Source organism: Leptonychotes weddellii, chromosome 12, assembly GCF_054177405.1.
Source record: "Leptonychotes weddellii isolate Sample4059 chromosome 12, ASM5417740v2, whole genome shotgun sequence".
Taxonomy (NCBI): Eukaryota; Metazoa; Chordata; class Mammalia; order Carnivora; family Phocidae; genus Leptonychotes; species Leptonychotes weddellii.
Genome location: NC_138380.1, coordinates 45,131,934 through 45,146,576, shown reverse-complemented (window position 1 = coordinate 45,146,576; position 14,643 = coordinate 45,131,934). Strand labels below are relative to the sequence as shown.

The window sequence follows — 14,643 nt, the reverse complement described above, 5'->3', positions numbered from 1 at the left end:
GGCACCCAGGCTTGGTCAGAATGGGATACAAGAAGTCTGCCTGTTTCCTCCTCTTCCCTGCTCCATCTAGTCCCAAAGGCTTGTAAAAACAAGGCGAGAGTGCTGTGACAGACATGTTACGTCCCCTCTCTCATTTAATGCTCACAGTGACCCCACAGAATACCCCCATTGCCCCAGCTGAGAAACTGAGATTTGTACCCAAGGCCGCAAAACCAGTATCCAAACCCAAGTCTGTCCAGGTCCCAAGGTCACGTGTCCTCCACTACTCAATATAAACTTCCCAAAGACTGAAATGACACTGCCGTGTGCTTACACAATACACAAACCCATCTATTTCCTTGCTTTGCACACAGCTAGACTACATATCCCAGCCTCCCTTGCAGTAAGGTGTGGCCTCATGAGTGGCCTCCAGCCAGGGGAATATGGGTAGAAGTGAGGGACCCCACTTCCAGGCTTGCCCATCTCCTACACAATCTTTCCCTCTCCCTCTCTGCCTGTCTAAGTCCAACAAGGAACTTCTAAGCTGCCGGGAATGGAAGACCCACAGAACAAAAGATGCTTGGGTCCCTGAATCACCGCATGGAAGGTGCCCACCTAACACTGACATTAAACTGGGTCCACAAGCAAGATATAACTCCCATTGTGTTGAGTCACTGTGATTTGGGTTGTTTGTTAAATAGTTAGCCTTCAACACAGGACATGCAAGGAAAGATGATGGCATCAATGAAGACTTCCATTCACCCACCCGGGGGCCCAGGGGCCTTGCTCTAGTTGTGTGATAAGGAATTAGTCACCATCTTCCTGCTCATTAGTAAAAGAAGGGCATAGAACCATGTGACCTCTAAGACCTTATCTTGATCTGAGAAAGTCTTATAATTCCTCACGCACTGCAGCCTCTGACCCCCACTACTCATCCTTCTATGTAGAAGCAGGAAAGACTCGGCCCGAACTCCTACCCACCCAGGAGTTTTCCTTTTCACATAACACCTTTCCTCCACCTGCTGGGCAGCTATAGACAAATACACCCCTCTCAACCATGGCAGCAATGTGAGATGTAAGTTGTACCATCAGGGGGATGGGCCTGGCATGACCTCCCCTGAGCCCTCTGTGGTCTGCAAGGGAGTAATACGCACCTTCCACCCAGAGTGGGGCTGACTGCAGACCAAGACCTTGAAAACTGTTGGGCATGAGGAGAATAAATAGAAGGCATTCTGGCTCTTTGAAAGCACTGATTCTTCAAATGATGTCACTTTGACATCTATAAAACATTATACTTAAACTATTAAGAGTATCTTCTATGGTTCCTGTCATATCATTTTCTGTCACTGAACATGATGTGCTCAAAATGGAGGTAATGTTAATGTAGAGAAAGATGGAACTGAGAATGTTCATCACACAGACTCCAAACCAGGAAAGGAGTGTGTTGTTTGCAGCTGGGTAATTACAGCTGGGTCCCCTCTGCTGAAACTCACTCCGCCCTCTTCTGGCCTGCCAGGGCACATCCAGAGAAGAGATGTGCCTGCCCAAGAATTACTCCGCCCACTGCGGCATCCCTCCCTCCGTAAACTCCCTGAGGGCAGGGAACTTGGCCTTAGCATCTCTGTCTCGGGCCTCACAGGGCCCATGGCAGGCATTTGTTGAATTGGATACTACTGAGGTTTCTAGAAAGCCAGTGAGGGTGAAAAGCTGGGTTTTTGAGAGCTGTGATGAATTGCGGGTACAGATGTAAAAATCCCAAAGTCGGTTACATATGGTGGCAGGAATTGGCTGTCCGGATGTGTCAGAAAAGAAAGGGGCAGAGCACATGCTCTTACTATTAAGATATAAAAATTTAAAATAAATTGGATTAACTGTTATGGTGGACACTCTTTGGGGGTGTCCTCTCCCACCCTCTTCATCTGTAACAGATTCCTCCCTCTGTCATCTCAGGAGGAGGAGTTGGGATGGGTGGGGTAGGTGCCCAACTCAGACGTGGCCATTCAGAAGAATCCCTCCTTCTCCATCACACTCACGGGCCACATAAAATCCATCCCTGGGAATTTTCAGCTAAACCATGCCCCCTCTACTTCTACCCTTCCAAGTTATTTTTCTGTGCCTTGTAAACGGAAGAATCCTGCCTACTCAAGCTATTCACGGGACCCACAATATGTATTGCTCTAAGACGCTGGCCCCTGGCTCAACCCAACTTACAAATTACCATAATTACCAAGGGCAAAACCCAAGGTTAATGATGATACAAATTAATGCATACTTAAAATATATAAAAGTGTTCTATAACTACTACAAGATGAAATAAGGTTAATTAAAGTAATTTTCAAAATATTAACAGAACCATAGTTCCAGCAAGTGCAGGAACATTATCAGCACATTTGAATCATTAAAGGACTTAAACAATTTATAGAGCCATAGATAGAGCATTTATATTTGTGAAGGTCAAAAAAGGATAAACCGTTTAGCTTTCTTTGGTGTGTGTGTGAGCCTATTTTGTTTTTCCATGCTGTAGCATTCCTATATATAAGATTTAAACTGCTCTAATATTGTTTGTAGATTTCTATTTATGAAAAAGGGTATCTTGCCTATAGGAAAAATAATTGATTAAGTTTAACCATTCACAAATGGACAGTTATTTGTAGGTACTTAAACATGAAGATCTATCTGAGCACGGTAATTTGTCATTTTTAGTGCTTATTTGACTGTCTGTAAGAGCACAATTGAGTACAAAATGGCGATGTTTTTGTGGTGTTGCTGCTACTTTGATTGATAATGAGAAGATACAGTCACCATTTTTAATTTTTAAAATGCAAGATTATTCTGGAGTAAATTAACCTAATCACACAGCTCAAGTAAATTAATGTCAGTTCATTACCTAATAGCAAAAATAATATTAACCTAAAGAGTCTAAATCCCCTTCTGACACATATTCAATTTTTATAATGTTACGGTGACAGTTTTTTTCTGGATAATATGTTGTGGTTTCCAGCATTAGCTTCTCTGCTAATTGGAAATGTTGAAAGTGAGAACACAAATATTCCTATGGTGTTGAAGAAGGTTGCTTCCAGAATTGATCTAGCTATATTATAATTCGGACACCACTTCACTAAAACACCGTTGGGTATTTTGCATGGCAAGCCGGCTATAAATTCCCCCAGCAAGAAGGTCTCAGAGCTTTCGCTCCTGTGGCCTAAGTGCATTTTTTCCAAGGCAGCGCGGCAGCTCTCATTTGGAGAATTCGGGTTTTCCGGCCGTCGTTCCGCCCCCACTGTCTGCTCTGGGAGAGTCCACAGTGCGCCACTGTCTTCCCCCGCACCCGGAGGGCTGCTACCTAGATTTTCCCAAAATGGGGCCACATGTGGGTCACACAGACTGGAGGGAAGGCCGCGAGCTCACGAAATGTCTCCTCGGCTTTAACAGCTTGCAAAGTTGGGAAATTTATGTTCCAACCTTGAAAAAGGCAGAGTAAATACGGAGCACGCCAGCTATTTGTTTTCCTGTTGATGAACTCTGTGAGTTCAGACTGGAAGCCCTCCAAGAACTGAAGGCTCCTCAAGAAGCAAAGTGTTAACCCTGAACGCCGGGGCTGCTTTTCCCGCCCGTTCTGTACTTCTTTCTCTCCCACCTGGAAAGTTCCAGAATAGCTCTGCGCTTTTGGCTTGCGATTTCTCTTGCTCACTGATGAGTCTGTTCCTCTTTTTATCACCAGGGCCAAAGACAGTGAAGGAAGAAGCCAAATGTCCACATGGTGGAAGAACGGTGAAGAACGTCTTGCAGAAAGGCTGCCTAGAGCCTGGCTCGGACGTGTTGAGCACAGCTTGCGTAGACCAGGGAAGTGAGTCAACTATTTAGAGCCAGACTTTTCTAGCTTTAAATATTTACCACACACTCCATTGCAATTATGGTTTTCATGTTACGAATCCTTACGTTTCTCCTTGGAAATGTAACAAGTTAGCACTGCTTTCATTTGTTGTTTTCGTTTCTCCACGCCCCCCCACGCCCCCCCACCCCAACATGAGACATGCAGTTTATAGACCAGTCTAGGTAAAATGATGATCTTAAATCCCTTAATCACTCCTTATTTTTAAGGTATAATCCACTGTTTTTACCACTTTACAAGTTTTAAATATAATCCTTCTAAGTATAAAATTACTACATCCTCTCTATGGGAAACATGGGAAATGGGTATAAAATTTTAAAAATATTGTGTGTCATCTCATCATCCACACTTAAGCATTGCTGACATTTTGATGTATTTGTCCCTCTCTCTCTCTCTCTCTCTCTCTGTCTCTGCCAGTTACACTATCTACAGGCTGATTTTTTCCCTTTGATCTTATATCATAAATATCTTCTCAGCCTTTATTAGCAATCATCTTCAGAAATGAGATCCTTAATGACTTTGATAATATTCCATCATTGGAATGTACTTAACTAATCTCCTATTGTTGGATATTATAAGTAGCATTCCAGTAAACTCATATCTGTGTAAGTCTTTGGCCACAACTCTTAATAATTACTTATGATAGATTCCTAGAAATAAAATTACTGGGTCAAAGTATAGGAATAGTGTTAAGTTTCTTAATACAGTTTGCCAAACTACTTTTTCTAAAGAATGCCTATCAATTTATGCTCCCACCAGTAGAGACTGAGATGCCTTGGCTTGCTAGGTTCTCATCCACATGGAGGACAGCTGTTTTTCATCTTAGCCTGTATGATAGATACTTCTGCTGTTGGCACAGGTGGTGTGGCCCAGTGGTGGGGAAGGGGGGTAGACTGGGAGTCGGACACCTGGGCTTGGATTTTGGGTCTTCCTTTAGTCCGCTCTGTGACTTTGTGGAAAACCCTTTGCAGGAAGCATAAACACTTGGAATGGTAATGACTCCCCCAAATGAGACAATAGATACAAAAATGCCCTGTAAATGTAAAATGTAAGGTTTTCTTATTACTGTAATTTATTATTACTACCCATTGCTACTAGTACCTAAGAAAAATTCGGAATTGCATATGCAAATTATAAACAAAAAATGAAATGTATGGAAATGTTGATTTAAGGTTTTCTTTTAAAAAATAAGAGAAGGTGGGTGCCTGGGTGGCTCAGTCAGTTAAGCATCTGCCTTCGGCTCAGATCATGACCCCGGGGTCCTGGGATTGAGCCCCACAGGTTTGTCTCCCTGCTCAGCAAAGAGTCTGCTTCTTCCTTTCCCTCTGCCCCTCCCCCTGTTTGTGCTCTCTCTCTCTCTCTCAAGTAAATAAATAAAATCTCTAAAAAAAAGAGAGAAGGTGACTTTCTTATTAGCATATTTTGTCACATTTCTTTCTGAGCTCACACACAAAAGATTATGCAGTTTCTGAAGTCTCAGATGAGCCCAACTGTAACATATGAAATAAAGTTGGCTATTGTCTTGGATCATGCAGACTAAACCACTAGTTCACACTTTTATGGAAGGTGGATTCAGGTGTCAGTGGTCGTTAGGTGGAGATGGCAGAAACTCAGGAAAATTTTCAGTCTTAACAGACAGAACTCAGTACGAAGCCTTCCCTAATCAGGCCACTCTGCTCCCATCATTCCACCATGTGATCCACCATCCACGTTCTTTCCCTCTTCTCCCCATTGATCTCTAGCTGCTTATCCTTTGAGATTTGCCCAGGATCCCCTTTCTCCTGAAGTCTTTCCCAGCTACCCTGGGGGTGAAAGCTTTCTCTTTTCTAGATTCTTCCCTGTGAACCCCCCCCCACCCCAGGCCAGCTCTGGATTGCCCACTGCTTTGTAAACGCCTTTCATCATTTCTAGTGTGTCAGTATTTCCTCCCTGTCTACACTGTCAACAATTTGAAGAGAGAGATTCTTCCCTTGCATTTGCAGCTCTGTGCACACTCTTGGCCCTAAATCAAGTTGCCCCTGAGGTTGACAAAGACAGAAAGTTTTACCAGGGGGCCAAGAACTCACTTTCCCAGTAACTCCCACTGGGGAAACTTGCTCTAGACCTTGTCTCTCTTGGCGTGAGGGGCAGGGAGGGCAGATCAGTGCCTCCAGCCACATTGCTTCTGGGGACTATTTTCCCTTCATTAATTGTGCTGACAGGATAAGAATAGCTCACAACCCAGCAGCAAAACTAATGTGGACAGTTTTATTCTTTCCTCATTTTTTTCCTCACCCTACTCCTCCTGAGTCACCTTCTCCCCTCCTTGCTAAATATATACCTCCTTTCTGATTAAATGTCACCGTTTTGTTTTGTTTTTTATTTTATTTTATTTATTTATTTTAAGATTCTATTTATTTATTTGAGAGAGAGAATGAGAGAGAGACAGAGAGAGCATGAGAGGGGGGAGCGTCAGAGGGAGAAGCAGGCTCCTCGCTGAGCAGGGAGCCCGATGCGGGACTCAATCCCAGGACCCTGAGATCATGACCTGAGCCGAAGGCAGACGCTTAACCGACTGAGCCACCCAGGCGCCCTTTGTTTTGTTTTTTAAACAAAGCTAAAGAAGAGTCTGGGTTTGGGTGTAATCATGGTTCCAAAAGAAATATTAGTGTTCTGAAGGCAACCATGGCATATTCACGTTTTGGAGAGGCGAAGTGTGATTACATTTCAGCGTCAATTCTAGATACGTTCCAATTTCCAAAGGCTTAGTTAGGGCATGTGTGATGGTAAGAAATAGAACACACCCCAATTACTCCAGTCAGAGGACTGAGTAGAGGTGGAGGGAGCCACACCAGCCTTTCCGGCACATCAAGTTTGAAATGTGTGATTTATGAAAGAGAACCCTGGTTTTAAAGGCAGTGAGAAGGACTGTGCTTGACGAAGGAATTGTTACCATGTAGAGAGGTAAAATTCTTTGCTTCCCGTCAGGCAACTGGTAGAGTTCAGAGAGCCTTTCTAGTTTTGAAGAGCTGTGAGAGAAGGGCTGCTGATGCCTGCATTCAGCCCTCATGGGACATAAGGACTGCAACCATGTATGTCTACAATTCGGGCATTAGGTCCTGGGCAATGACCCAAGACAACTTTCTTCAGACTTTACAACACAGTTACAAAAAGAGCATTTGGCAAGTGTCCTGAGAAGAGGTTCTGAGAAAGAGCTCAGCAACCCAGCCAAGTATAATCGCCTCCCAAAATTAGGTCAAAGTTGTCAGCATTAGTTGAAGACCTGGAGGCTAAAGTCAGAGCACTCACCAGTCAATCGGTAAACAAATTCATCATTGGCCTTCTTCAGAAACCAGTCCGGGGGATCTCTTCTGCTTTACCGGCAAGAACGTTTTAAGAAAACATATGAGAAGGACAAGTTGAAATCTTTTTGTTGTTGTTGTTGTTGTTAAAGATTTATTTATTTGACAGAGAGAGACACAGCGAGAGAGGGAACACAAGCAGGGGGAGCGGGAGAGGGAGAAGCAGACTCCCCGCCAAGCAGGGAGCCCGATGTGGGGCCCGATCCCAGGACGCCGGGATCATGACCTGAGCCGAAGGCAGACGCTTAACCGACTGAGCCACCCAGGCGCCCCGAGAAGTTGAAATCTAAGTTGGCCCTCGCCACGACCAAAAGGAATCATTCCATAATCCAGAACTTCCAACTACTTCTTTCTTTCCATGCCATTTCACATTTTGTTTTCATTTTAGTGCGCTTTTATTTTTAGAATCCTCTCCTAACTTTTTTCACCACCCCTGCAACAAAGACTCTAATAAGGGTGTGAACAGCACCCAGCACGTGGTTTTGCACAGTTTGGGGAGCAGTAGAGCTTTACCTTGGCTCCCAGACTCAGCCCTGCCAATCCCATGCCACCCACCCACCACCTTCCGGCCTCCAATCTTCTCAGTCTCCCCAAACACAGGCGAGATGGAGCCAAGCCTATCTCTGACATCATTAACAGTGAGCAAGAGATGAAGTAGCAGTCCACCAAGACCTAGTTCCAGGCGTAAAATTAATACTGCCTCAGACTCTAATCCCGTGTGGTAGATGAGTCCCGGGGGTTAACAGGATACACCCTCCTTACACCGTAGACCTTGCTCCCCAGGTCCCACAGCTGTTGGACTGGAGGAAATGAAAAGGAAGTACAGCAGTCCTTCTGACCGTCAGATTCTCTTTCTGTGGCAATCGGATGACACGAAGTCTGTGAAGGGACTTTGAAAATAATACAGGGTCAGGAGATGTGAGGCCATAAAAGAGAGATGGTCAGGGGCCATGTGACTACCTCTGGCCCCAAAGCTTGTACAACGCAATACACATGATCTCATGTAACGCATTCAATAGGTCTGCTGCGCCTATTGCAGGCAAAAGTTGACTAAATGCTGTCACTAACATTTTGAATTCCAAATTCAGAAGAGAGAATTAAAGTCAAACCGAAATCGGCCAGTAAAAGAGGCGATGGGGCTGTCCAAATGGCCCGGGCACTTGCGGACGTTTCCAGCCTCTGAGAGTTGGTCCAGGGGCCATGTGACTACCTCTGGCCCCAAAGCTTTACAAGCAGGGCTGACGGTGTGTGCATCCCTGTGGCCTAGGTTGCTTATCAACAGAGTGAGTCCCACCCCACCCTCGCCTACTTCCTGCTTCACTGCCCCCGGACACCACATATTGAGAGGGAGGGCACTTGGATCCCTGAGTCCCTGGATGGAGGAGTGCCTTCCCACCTGGAATGCAAACCTTAGTCTGAGGGCTAAGCCACAGAGTCCAGTGGTTATTTATTATTTAGTATAATAAAGCCAATCCTTTAAAATACATTGATTTTTTTTTTCTTTTTAATTACATTTCTTCAGGAGCTCAGTGCTCTTAAGAGATGCTCATGATGGGGCACCTGGGTGGCTCAGTTGGTTAGGCGACTGCCTTCGGCTCGGGTCATGGTCCCGGAGTCCTGGGATCGAGTCCCGCGTCGGGCTCCCTGCTCAGCGAGGAGCCTGCTTCTCCCTCTGACCCTCCCCCCTCTCATGTACTCTCTCTCTCTCTCTCATTCTCGCTCTCTCAAATAAATAAATCTTTAAAAAAAAAGAAAAAAGAGATGCTCATGATGAGGGTAAGTGACTGTAAATAAGTAGCTTTTGCACTGGGTCTACACCACCAGAGATCTAGGTGTTAAAGAAAAATGAGTCAATCCTAAATCAGATAATGCTTTATACAGTGAATAAATAAATAAATAAATAAAAACTTCTAACCTAATGGTTCCGTGGATTAAATAAAACAGCTGACTTTGGCACTCAAAGGTCTTATTCTGATACAGTCATTTATTTTCTCCAAGACCCTAAGTAATTTAATCTCTTCTCTGCGTTGGTTTTAAGATGGAGAGAAGGACCTGCCTCTGAGGGTTTTGGTGGGCAATAAAAATAACTGTAAAGCACTTTTCCGGCACAAAGTGCTGCATAAATGCTTAATGATTTCCTTTAATGATATCATGGACATGGGCACTGTACTTTTAGGTGAAATATTTTCATTTGAGTTATAGCGTGTAATACTCTAGATGTCGAGGCCTGATGGATGGCTGAACTAAGGATCTTTTGTTTTTCTGGAGTCTGGATAATTTAATCATTCTTCTTTATCTCCAGAAATTACATCTAATTAAACATATGCAGGGCTCAGATCTCACAGAGGAGGCTAATGATCATGTATATAGAGAGAGGGGACTTTGTCAGACACCATGAATGAGACCGTCTTCAGGCCATCAGTTTTGTTCATGAATTCTGCTTTTGAGGAAAAAGATGCACTGGGGCCTTTTTTTTTTTTAATAACTTACTCTGATTTAGAAAATCACAGCCTTATATTATACTGAGTCCAGGTTAGAGTCTCAAAGGGCGGGCATTTACTCTCTCACACAGGTGGGCATTTTATTCTCTAGAGCCAGAAAGAGAGCATTTGATCAAACATACCCATCTACCATGGAGGAGCCACATTCTTTTCTGTAATTATTATCCAAAGCAAAAGGTAAGAAGGAAAAAGGCAGTGACAATTTTTTTTTACAAAAATATAGGTATGAGAGTGCCTGGCTGGCTCAGTCAGCGGAGCACGCGAGTGACGTCGATCTTGGAGTTGTGAGTTCCAGCCCCATGGTGGGTGTAGAGATTACTTAAAAATGAAATCTTAAAAAAAAAAAATGTAAACATAAAATCCTTTTATTATTTTCTATGTGTGTCATAATCTAAATGAGTTTGAGAACCTCTACCCTACAGGTCAGTTTGTGAACTTTGAAGACTTCATTCCCATCCATGCTTCCCAACTCCGAGTTATTCCAATTTTCAAACACCAGCTGTGCCTTCTCCCCTTTCCCACACATCCTCTCTCGACAGCTCCCATCTACCCATGCGAACCTCGTGCCAGATTTTGTACAACACAATACACGTGATCTCATGTAATGCATTCAGTAGGTCTGTAGGGTGGGAGTTCTTTATCCCATTTTTCAGATAAGATAATGATGCTCAGCGAAGTTAAATAATTAAGCCCAAGTCATGCAGCTAGTAAGAAGCAGATCCTGGATTCAAACATGGTGTAGCTGCTCCTGAGGTTAGGTGGATAAGGCCCCTCCCCACCCCCACCCCCAATGTGCCTTTTCACAGAGCTTCGTCCTTAGATGGTGAGGAAGGGAAGGCGGAGGATGGAGAAAGGAAAGTGCACAAAATTACTGTTCCTTCTTAGAAAGAAAGAAGGTTTAGTGCTGGAAACAACCCTTCAGATTTTCCAGCTACTTTCCACGCTTTTTAGAAAAGGAAACAGATACTCAGACAAGTGAAATGGTTTTTACAAGGTCATCCCCGTACCTTGAATGAATAAAAACTAAACACGGTATGTGGGGCTCTGACTCAGTATCCAGGATTTTCAACTCCCGGGTCTATTCTTTCCACCATAGCATCCCCTGCCCCGCTCCACCCCTCATTTAAAAAAAAAAAATAATAATAATAATAATAATAATTTAAATGAGTGAATTTACCTCTTAGTAAAAAAATACATATGTAAATAGTTGCAACTGTTACGATGACCTGGACCAGCCATCTGTCATATACACTTGTGTGGAGGGAAAGGCCTACTTCTGGATTCATTCATTGTTCATTCAACTCATGTTTTAGAGCATTTCCCATATGCAGAGCTCTGTGTCAGGGTCAGGAGACAGTACCAAACTGGGCTGATTGCTCCCTGCAGATATAAGCAGTTTTTAGCCTAATGAATGTAAAATTTGAAAGATTTGACTCTTCTATCATACACCATGAGTCAAGAGGAAAAAATAGTGAAGTTGATCCAAAACATTGATTCTTATCATAGTGTTCTTTTAATACTTGAATCCTTTGCCTATTTCTATAGTAACTGATCCATTTTTAAATATGGCAAAGGAAAGTGTTTCATTCATTCAATGAATACTTGTTGCACACCCACTGTGTGCAAGGAAATTTCTAGTCAGTTAGTTAAACAAAATAGACAAAAATATCTACCCTCATGGAGATGACATCCTGACTGGGAGAGACAGGAAAGAAAGAATGACCACAATGAATAAGTAAATTATATAGTATTTTAGAAGGTGATGTGGGTTAGAGAAAAACAAAATGTCAACGGATAAGCAGAGTTTGGAATTTGGAGGGGAAGTGGGGCAGATTGCAATTCTAAATAGGATGGCCAGAGCAGGCCTCGCTGACAATATTTGAGCTTACTGGAAGGTGAGACTGTTAGGCTTGTGGATTTCTGGTGGGGGGAGAACATGACAGCAAAGTGAACAGTCAGTGCCAGGCCCTAAGGTAGGAGCACTCAGCAAACCGTGTTGCTGAAGCAAAGTGAGCAAGAGGGAGAGTAGAAGGAAGGAGGTCAGGGAGCTAAGCAGGGCGGGCATCGTGGCTCAGGCAGGGCCTCGTAGCCCACTGTGAGGACCTGGCTTTACTCTACATCAAAAGGGGAGTCCCTGGGGCACTGTGGGCGGATCAGTGACAGGAAGAGACTTGGGTTTCCAAGGACCATTCTGGCTTCTGTGTTGGGAACGGACTTCAGAGGCAAGGGTAGAGACAAGAAGACCAATGACAAGATACCAGAGCATCACATGGAAGTAATCCAACTGAGAGACGAAGGCGGCCCAGGCCAGGGGGCTAGCGGAGGAGAGGGCAGAAATGGTTGGATTCTGGATATATTCTGAAGAAAGAGCCACAGATTTTCCTGGCAGGCTGGCTGGCATGGGGAGGGGATGAGGGAAATAGAAGAGTGCAGGCCGATGCCAAGGTTATTAGCCTGAGCAGCTGGAAGACCATTTCCTGGATGGGGGAGCCTGGGGGGAGAGCCAGTTTGCAGCAGTGAATTCAGGAACCGGGGTGGGGTCGTGTGAGGGGTGTGAACCTGTCTTAGGAGGAAGGTGTCAGTTTGGGAGTTAACCCCCTGGGGAAGCCGGGAGACTGGACAAGACCACTAAGGGGCTTACGCTATTTGGTAAAAACTGATGAGAAGGACCCGCTCATCTAAACAGAGAATTTCATTTTCCCAACGATGTAAGAACAGGGAGAGATGGTTAAGAGCAAAAGGACTGTTTGACAATGATTTATTTTTATTAAACAGCCCCTGAAAGAAAAACAAAACCAGGGAAGCACATTTAATTTTTAAATTTATTTTTTCTCTATTATGGTTCCAGCCTTTGGCCAGGGGGCCGAAGCGTCTGTACAGAAAACTCAGAAATGTTTGGGCGAGAAGCAAAGCATGGAATTTCTTGTGTGCATGAAAATACTGACATCAGACAAAACCAGAAAGTGCAGTCAAGTCCCAGAGCCCGCTTTCTTTAGTTACTGTCACCGGAGGACTGTTTCATGTCGGCAGGGCCGGCCCCGTATCCAAAAGAGAGAGGGCACACGCGGGTCCTGGGGGAGAGAGACCCCTAAGTAAGCGCCGGCAGATGCTTACATAAAAGTTTCTACCCTTTTGAAATCTATCACCATTACCATCGTGAATGAGAGCCTGAGGCTCTCCCACTATTCTAGAATCTCATCAAAATGGTAAAAGAAAAAAAAAGAAAGAAAGAAAGCAAGCAAGCAAGCCGGGATCGCGAGGTTCCCCGTGCCACGTCATTTAGCACGGCGCTCGTCCCCTAAGTAGCGGTGGCAAGTCGCCTGGGCCCCTCCCTCCGTGTACCGGGGAGAAGCGAGCGCCCTGCAGGGGGGCGGCTGGCGGGGGGCGGGGGAGGCCGCTGCACGCCCTGCTCTGCAAGGGAACCGCCTTCTCGGGCGGCTGCCCGCTGGCCTCACCTCTGCATCCTGCCGTCCCACGCTGCCGACGCAACCGGCGGAGGCGTTGTGGCGAGGAATCGAGCAACAGGAGGCTTGCCCTCCCAAAGTGACTGTGCGCTCCGGAAGTCACTCTCCCGCCGCCGCCGTGAGTCTGGGTCGGCCGCATCCCCGGAGCTGCAAGCGCGGCAGTCTGCGCGGCCCGTGCAGTGCGCTCGCAGCATTCTTCAGCTTTGCAGGCTTCCCCAAAGAGCACTTTGTGCTTCCTTCCCTCGACGGTGCTCCAGTTGCTACATATCAAAACGATCTCTCTTGTTTGGGTCGGATGACACAAGCCCAAGGCGACGAGTGCCCAATAACCCAGATGCTGTGTGGCGCTGCACCAATCTCCTCTCACTTTGTGACTTTAAATTCCCCTGGAAGCTTAGAGGGGAAGCCGCGTGTGTGTATCTCCACAAGCCAGTCCTCTCATTCCAAGCCGTCCTCGCAGGAAATTCGTATTCTGCAGGCATCAAGGCGGCCGCTGTAATTGCTCGTAAAGCCATCCATGGGACTTTGCGGCAGGCGCCTTTCCTAAGCTCTGTAATTAATTCTTGGAAAGCCATAGAAGGAGCTTGTTCCGAGCACTGTTAAATCAAAAGCAGGCTTCCTGTTGGCCTGCTCAGATGGAGCCGTCGTAGTTTAAAGCAGATAATGAACCAGGCTGAAGAAATCTCCGAACAACCATTCATTCTCCAGCTGTGGAGTCTATGTGCCACCCAAGACGGAAATAGCGTGCACGCGCCATATGCTGATGCACAGATCACCGCTCTTCGGATGCACAGAAGACCTCGGAGCATGAGCTGTAACTATTGGCCAGACCCTTGTTTGCTTACATTATTTTCTTTAACTCATTGGTTTGCTTGTTTGTTTGCTCACGGACACTGAGCTTGTTTTGATAAAAACATTTCAGAAAGCCATGTGGGTGGGGCAGGTATCCTGAGCTGAAAGTGCCAACTAGCCAGGCTGGTCGATGGGCCCTGGTCCGTATGCATGAGCTCAGACTGGATAATAATACTAAAGCTGCAGTTTATTGAGTGACAGCTACGTCCAAACAGTCTGTGACCCTTGTGCATGTATCCTCCCAAGAGCCCTAAGAAGACAAAGTGATTGCCACTATCATTTAGATTAGAGCCTGGTGTTACAGCGTTGTTGTGTACCTCCGGTGATTTCATGAAAATAAGGCGGATTAGAGCTCTCCTTCTCCATGTCTAAATAAAACTGCTTAGGTAAAAGCACAGTGCCTTATACACATTAAATACTCAATAAATGTTCTTACTGACTCGGTGAAACTCACACTTAGTCACGAGTTTTAAAAGGGAACTGGCCAATTTTCTATAGTAGTGGTTCTCCACTGGGGGTGATCTTGTACCTAGGGAACATTTGGCAATGTCTAGAGACATTTTTAATTGTCATAGTTGGGGAGGGGGCTTTGCTACTAGCAACTAGTGGGTAGA

General features: G+C 45.2%; 1 long non-coding RNA gene across 1 annotated transcript; it reads right to left on the bottom strand.

Moving 5' to 3' along the window:
- Positions 1-7,277: 7,277 nt before the first annotated feature.
- LOC115940320 (uncharacterized) lies at positions 7,278-14,149 on the bottom strand. The gene is made up of 2 exons (XR_014139284.1): positions 13,169-14,149; positions 7,278-8,102 (listed from the first exon to the last, which is right to left on the bottom strand). It is a non-coding gene; the product is annotated as an uncharacterized LOC115940320 (long non-coding RNA).
- Between the last annotated feature and the right edge of the window lie 494 nt (positions 14,150-14,643).